Source organism: Lampetra planeri, chromosome 3, assembly GCF_965212315.1.
Source record: "Lampetra planeri chromosome 3, kcLamPlan1.2.h2, whole genome shotgun sequence".
Classification (NCBI taxonomy): Eukaryota; Metazoa; Chordata; class Hyperoartia; order Petromyzontiformes; family Petromyzontidae; genus Lampetra; species Lampetra planeri.
This window is the reverse complement of record NC_136109.1, coordinates 2,111,385-2,117,655: the sequence shown is the minus strand read 5'-3', so window position 1 is coordinate 2,117,655 and position 6,271 is coordinate 2,111,385.

Genomic DNA, 6,271 nt, shown 5'->3' with positions numbered 1-6,271 from the left:
AAGTAACCCTGGCTGAATGTTTCAAAAACAGTAAAACTATGAAATCTGTAATGAGTGCCATGAAGAATAATTAATATATCGCAAAAAAACTCGGAAGACAATACGCCTCTTTCCGGTATCCACATAAAAAGTACTATATGGGGCCGACCCAAACAATCGAGCCAATGCCGCCTTCATCTAACGGAGTCTTTACCGATAAACATCTGGCAGTTCAGCATTGGTTCAAAAAAGCCTGAATGCTAATGGGGCACTGAAATATCGAAGCCAGTCCAGAGTTTGTGTTGAAAGAGTGCTGACTAATATTATGCACTCCCAGGCGGCCGTGTCGCCAATGAGTTGTGTAACAAAGAATTGGTTTGTTTTATGCATAGACACATGGGCAAGAGACATTGTCTGCGTATTTATTTTAAAGCCATAAATGCTTTTAAGGCGTGGTGTTGCCATGTGGCTGGCGTGGCGTGTGTTTGTAAAGCAGCTGATCGTGTTCAATGTAAGGCAGGTCTTCGCGTTTCTTTGAACAAGGCGAGAGCACATGGATATGTGAGGTTTATTACCTGTGTTGCAATGGAGATCGGGGAAACCCATAGTTACAGTGAAACTTACAGGCGTAGTGCTGTTGCATTGGGAGGATAAGTAGGCTTAAAGGTTGGATGATAATTCTTGAAGATCGGTCTTCCGGAACGTGTATGCGTCTTCTTTGACAGGTAAATATTTATGTTTTAATTTATTTTACACTGAAGCAACGAGTTAAATGGCATCGAACAATATTATTTCTAGAAAGACTAAAACAAATGACAGAAAACAGAATGCCCATAGGCTATAATGCAAAATAAATGCGCGTAGAACATAATGGACCAAAAAGCATTTCGATATCTCTATTAGAGTCTGTGGACATTCGTTTTTCTGTAAATAGTTTGGTTTTTCCTACGTATTTTAATGGGATTTAATTTGACTAAAAAGCATAGACGATTTTCATTTAAATGTCATTGTGTACATTAACGGCTCTACCCTGGTTAAATGAAAGAAATACGAATGAAAATGTTCGTGAGCTCTCACGTGACAACTGCAAATTAAATTATTTAAGTGTCGGCTATGAATATGATTACGCCCTTATGCAAAGTACATCGGTCAAAACAGACATTAACGGCTCTACCCTGGTTGAAAGACTGTCGGCTTATATTTTTAATATTGGACAACCTTTTTTTATTTAAATTTTTATTTTACCAGGTAAGGCTCACTGAGCTATTTACAGTGATTTTGTACGTTTGCCCACTGACAAAGAAATGATCAGTCTATAATTTTAATGGTAGGTTTATTTGAACAGTGAGAGACAGAATAACAACAAAAAAATCCAGAAAAACGCATGTCAAAAATGTTATAAATTGATTGGCATTTTAATGAGAGAATTAAGTATTTGACCCCCTCTCAAAGATTTCTGGCTCCCAGGTGTCTTTTATACAGGTAACGAGCCGAGAATAGGAGCACAGTCTTAAAGGGAGTGCTCCTAATCTCAGAATTGTTACCTGTATAAAAGACACCTGTTCACAGAAGAAATCCATCAATCAGATTCCAAACTCTCCACCATGGCCAAGACCAAAGAGCTCTCCAAGGATGTCAGGGACAAGATTGTAGACCTACACAAGGCTGGAATGGACTACAAGACCATCGCCAAGCAGCTTGGTGAGAAGGTGACAACAGTTGGTGTGATTATTCGCAAATGGAAGAAACACAAAAGAACTGTCAATCTCCCTCGGCCTGGGGCTCCATGCAAGATCTCACCTCGTGAAGTTGCAATGATCATGAGAACGGTGAGGAATCAGCCCAAAACTACACGGGAGGATATTGTCAATGATCTCAAGGCAGCTGGGACCATAGTCACCAAGAAAACAGTTGGTAACACACTACGCCGTGAAGGACTGAAATCCTGCAGCGCCCGCAAGGTCCCCCTGCTCAAGAAAGCACATATACATGCCCGTCTGAAGTTTGCCAATGAACATCTGAATGATTCAGAGGACAACTGGGTGAAAGTGTTGTGGTCAGATGAGACCAAAATGGAGCTCTTTGGCATCAACTCAACTCGCCGTGTTTGGAGGAGGAGGAATGCTGCCTATGACCCCAAGAACACCATCCCCACCGTCAAACATGGAGGTGGAAACATTATGCTTTGGGGGTGTTTTTCTGCTCAGGGGGCAGGACAACTTCACCGCATCAAAGGGACGATGGACGGGGCCATATACCGTCACATCTTGGGTGAGAACCTCCTTCCCTCAGCCAGGGCATTGAAAATAGGTCGTGGATGGGTATTCCAGCATGACAATGACCCAAAACACACGGCCAAGGCAACAAAGGAGTGGCTCAAGAAGAAGCACATTAAGGTCCTGGAGTGGCCTAGCCAGTCTCCAGACCTTAATCCCATAGAAAATCTGTGGAGGGAGCTGAAGGTGCGAGTTGCCAAACGTCAGCCTCGAAACTTTAATGACTTGGAGAAGATCTGCAAAGAGGAGTGGGACAAAATCCCTCCTGAGATGTGTGCAAACCTGGTGGCCAACTGTTGGGGCCGCTGGTCCCCGAAGTCCCTCCCTGCTCCGTGCCTATGGCAGGGGCTCTGCCGTGCGCCGACCCCTCGCTGCTCTGCGAGCAGCTGCTGCCGTCGCTGGGCTCATCGCCCGACGGCTCCCCTCCCTGGTCCGTCCCTCCGCGAGCTCGTGTGAGAGGCATAGCTCGCCGCACGCCCTCGTTCACCTGCAGACGCTGCGTTGTCTCTCCACGGATCACGCGCTATTAAACGGGGGTCAGGGGTCGGAGGGCGAACGACGCTGCCCTCACACTGCGTGAGTCCCGGCGGCGACAGACGGAGCGGGGGCCTGCGGACGCACCGACCCCTTCCCCCACACTACGAGTGCACACACCTGCACACACGCGACACCCACTCGTGCGCCGCTTTATGCAGCGCTCACTCACGCGGCGAACCACTGTGTACACACGCGCACCCACACGTTCCCACTGCTCGACAAGATCACGCGAGGCCACGCTTCGCTATTAATGATTTATTATTCGCTACCTGGTAACTAATGTTGAATCAGTGAGTCGACGAGGCTGACCTATTCCACTAAACCTGTACCTATTCCTTATCTATCGGCTATTATCCTACTTCACCTTCTTAATCCCTGTTAGATGCCCACGGCGGTTCGTTGATCCCGTACTCGCAGCGTGCCTCGATGCGTCTCACGGACGTTCGGGTCGCTGGACTGGAGAGCGTCCTGTCGCCTGGCGCTGGAGAGAAGAGAGCCCGATCTCTCCTTTGCCCCCCTTTTTTATCCTCCCTACATCAAAGGGATGCGGCTCCGCGCCGGACGGTGGCCCTCAGCTTTTCCTTAACAATGGGTTCGCGTCCTCTAGCACGCGCACCGCGGTTCCGGACGCCTGTGATATGCTAATCAATGTGCGGCGTTCCGCGGCGTAAATTCTAATTAATCCCTTTCCCTCCCTAACAATCGTGCCTGCGCGCTCAAGCGTAATTATCCCAACCATCCGTGACTATGCGCAAGAGCCCCTGCGGTCCCGCTACTCATGCTGTCCCGTCCCTCCCCTGCTTGCCCCGTCGACACGTGGGTGGTGTGTGTGGGGGATGCGCTTCAACCGCGGTGGCCGAATGCTCCTCGCCGCGGCCATGCCATCTTAAGGCAGGTCGCAGCGCCGCGGTGCAACGTAGCGTCGGGGGAGGCCGTCCAATTCCCTGATCGCCGGAAACCGTGAGAGTTAATCCCGATAAGGGTTTCTCGGATAAAAACCGGTCGATCAGGTGACCTTCCCTTCCAGCTCTATGGGGGGGGGGGGGGGGGAAATGCGTGCAGGTGTGTTCATGTGAGGTGAGGTGAGGGGGACGAGGGGTTGGCTCCGTTGCTTGGTGGTGGCGAGGTCGGGGATGGGGCGCCTGCTGAACGGCTTTGTGGTGGCGGCATCACATAGCACCCCGAGGTGCCAGTCCCCGTCCCGGGTTGACTGGAGCACCTTGCTTGGGCCGCGCCCACGAGGAAACGTTGTGGGGTCCGGGGGATCCGTCCGGACCTGGTGGCTGGTCTCGGGGCGGGTGGCTCCGTCCTCTGTAGCTCCTGCGGCGGCCTCCTCCTCCACTCCAGCGGCTCTCCCCGTCCTCCGGCACCTGTGGGCTGGGGCACAAACTCAGCAGCGGAAGGGTTTGGAGGCCATCGTCCGCGACGTCTCCTGACTGGATCGGGGCGTCTCGGGGGCCCGGCGAGGCCCATGTAGGGTGCGAGGCCCCCCAACACGAGGGGTGCGGGTACTCCGGGATTTCAGGGCCTTCGGGTGACGGGGTTCACTCTCGCCGGGGCCGCTTTCCGCGGTTTTAAGCGGCGGACGTTGACCACCGTCTCTCGATCCCTCTCCCCGCCATAAATTAGTACCGTCCAGGGGGAGATCTGTCGCACCACGGTCCAGGGTCCCCGCCAGTAGGTCGTCAGTTTCCCCACCTGCCCGGCCCCGACGCGAGGGGTGTGTAGCCACACCTTAGCGCCTGTCAGGAATAAGGGGGGTTCCATGCGGGGTCGGGTGCCCTGTTCCTGCCGCCGATGCGCGGCTTCCCCTTGTGGGTATGCTCGGCCTCGGGCTTCTCGCAGGGTCTCCAACAGGTGTTCCACGGGGCGGCTTCCCTCCTCCGGCTGGGGGGAAGGGACGCCGAATAGCAGATCTGCGGGTAAACGAGACTCGCGGCCGAACATCATTAAAAACGGGGTTTGTCCCGTCGACGTGTGTACGGTGGTGGCGTAGACGAAAAGGGCGTAGGGGAGGTGTTCGTCCCAATCCCGTTGATTTGCGGCCACCATACGTTTGAGTTTCCCCGCTAGGGTCTGATTCATGCGCTCTACCATACTGTTCGCTTGGGGGTGGTATGCTGTGGTTCGGTCCTTCTGGATTCCGAATTCTCGGCACAGTGCCTGGAACAGCTCGGCCTCGAACTCGCTACCCTGGTCGGTGAGGACTCGTTCTGGGATCCCGTGCTTCAGTACGTAATGTTCCACAAATGCCCGGGCCACCACCAAGGCCGTTTTATCAGGGATGGCCACTGCCACGGGGTAGCGGGTGAAATACTCTACTGCGACCAGGATATACCGGTTGCCTCGATGGGATCGCGGGAATGGCCCCTGTAGGTCGATCCCAACCAGCTGATTCGTGCGGCTGACGCGGAACGGCCTTAGGGGTACCTGGTATCGTGCCGGTTTCGGCCCGCACTGCTGACAGGCGCGGCAGCCCTGTACCCAGGCCGCCACGTCTTGTGCCAATTTGGGCCAGAGATACTGGCGACGCAGGGTCTCTCGCGTGCGTCGTTCCCCATCGTGGCCCCTGAGTGGGTGGTCATGCACCAGCCGTAGCAGCTGGGGTCGCACCTGGGCAGGAACACAGATGCACCCCGGCTGGCCGGCCTCGGTTAACTCCCGTACCACTCCGTTCTGCACACACAACCGGGCATACAAACCGCTCCAGGGTCCTGGTAGGGCACTCTTTTCCTCCCGCAGTGCCGCCTCCACTGCCGCCAGATCCGGATCTCGCTGCTGGGTCTGTCTCAGCTGCTCGTCGTTTAGGCCCGGGAAGGCGCAGCCGACGTCCTCCTGGATCCGTCCGATTGGGTCCCGAGCCGCGGGTCCCGCGCTTGCCGGGCGGTCGACGGGATCCTCGGTGCCACCTGTGAGGGTCTCTGTGGCGCACACTGCACTATCTCTCGCTGGGGGGGGCTCAGTGGCCGCGGCCTCTCGGGGGTCCGTTGCCTGCCGGCAGCGTCCCCCCGTGAAACACGGGCAGGCCTCCTCCGCCCTTGTCTCGGCGTACACCGTGGGTCACCTCGACAAGGCGTCCGCGTTTGCATGCGTCCGGCCAGCCCGATACTCGATTTGCAGGTTGTACTCCTGCAACTGCGCCAACCACCGGGCCATCTGCCCCCGCGGCTCCTTGAATGTAAGAAGGAACTGCAGAGCATAATGGTCAGTGCGTACGCGACATCTCCTGCCATACAAATACGGCCGGAACTGTTTGCATGCGAAAATCACGGCGTACAACTCTTGGCGGGTCACGCAATAGTTCAGCTCGGCCCCACTCAAGGTCCGGCTGGCGTACGCGATGACTCGTTCCGTCCCATCCTGTACCTGTGACAACACCGCACCCAGCCCGCTGCTGCAGGCGTCGGTGTCCAAAATAAAATCGGTGGTAAAATCGGGGAAAGCGAGGATGGGGGCGTGGGTGAGGTGATCTTTGAAAG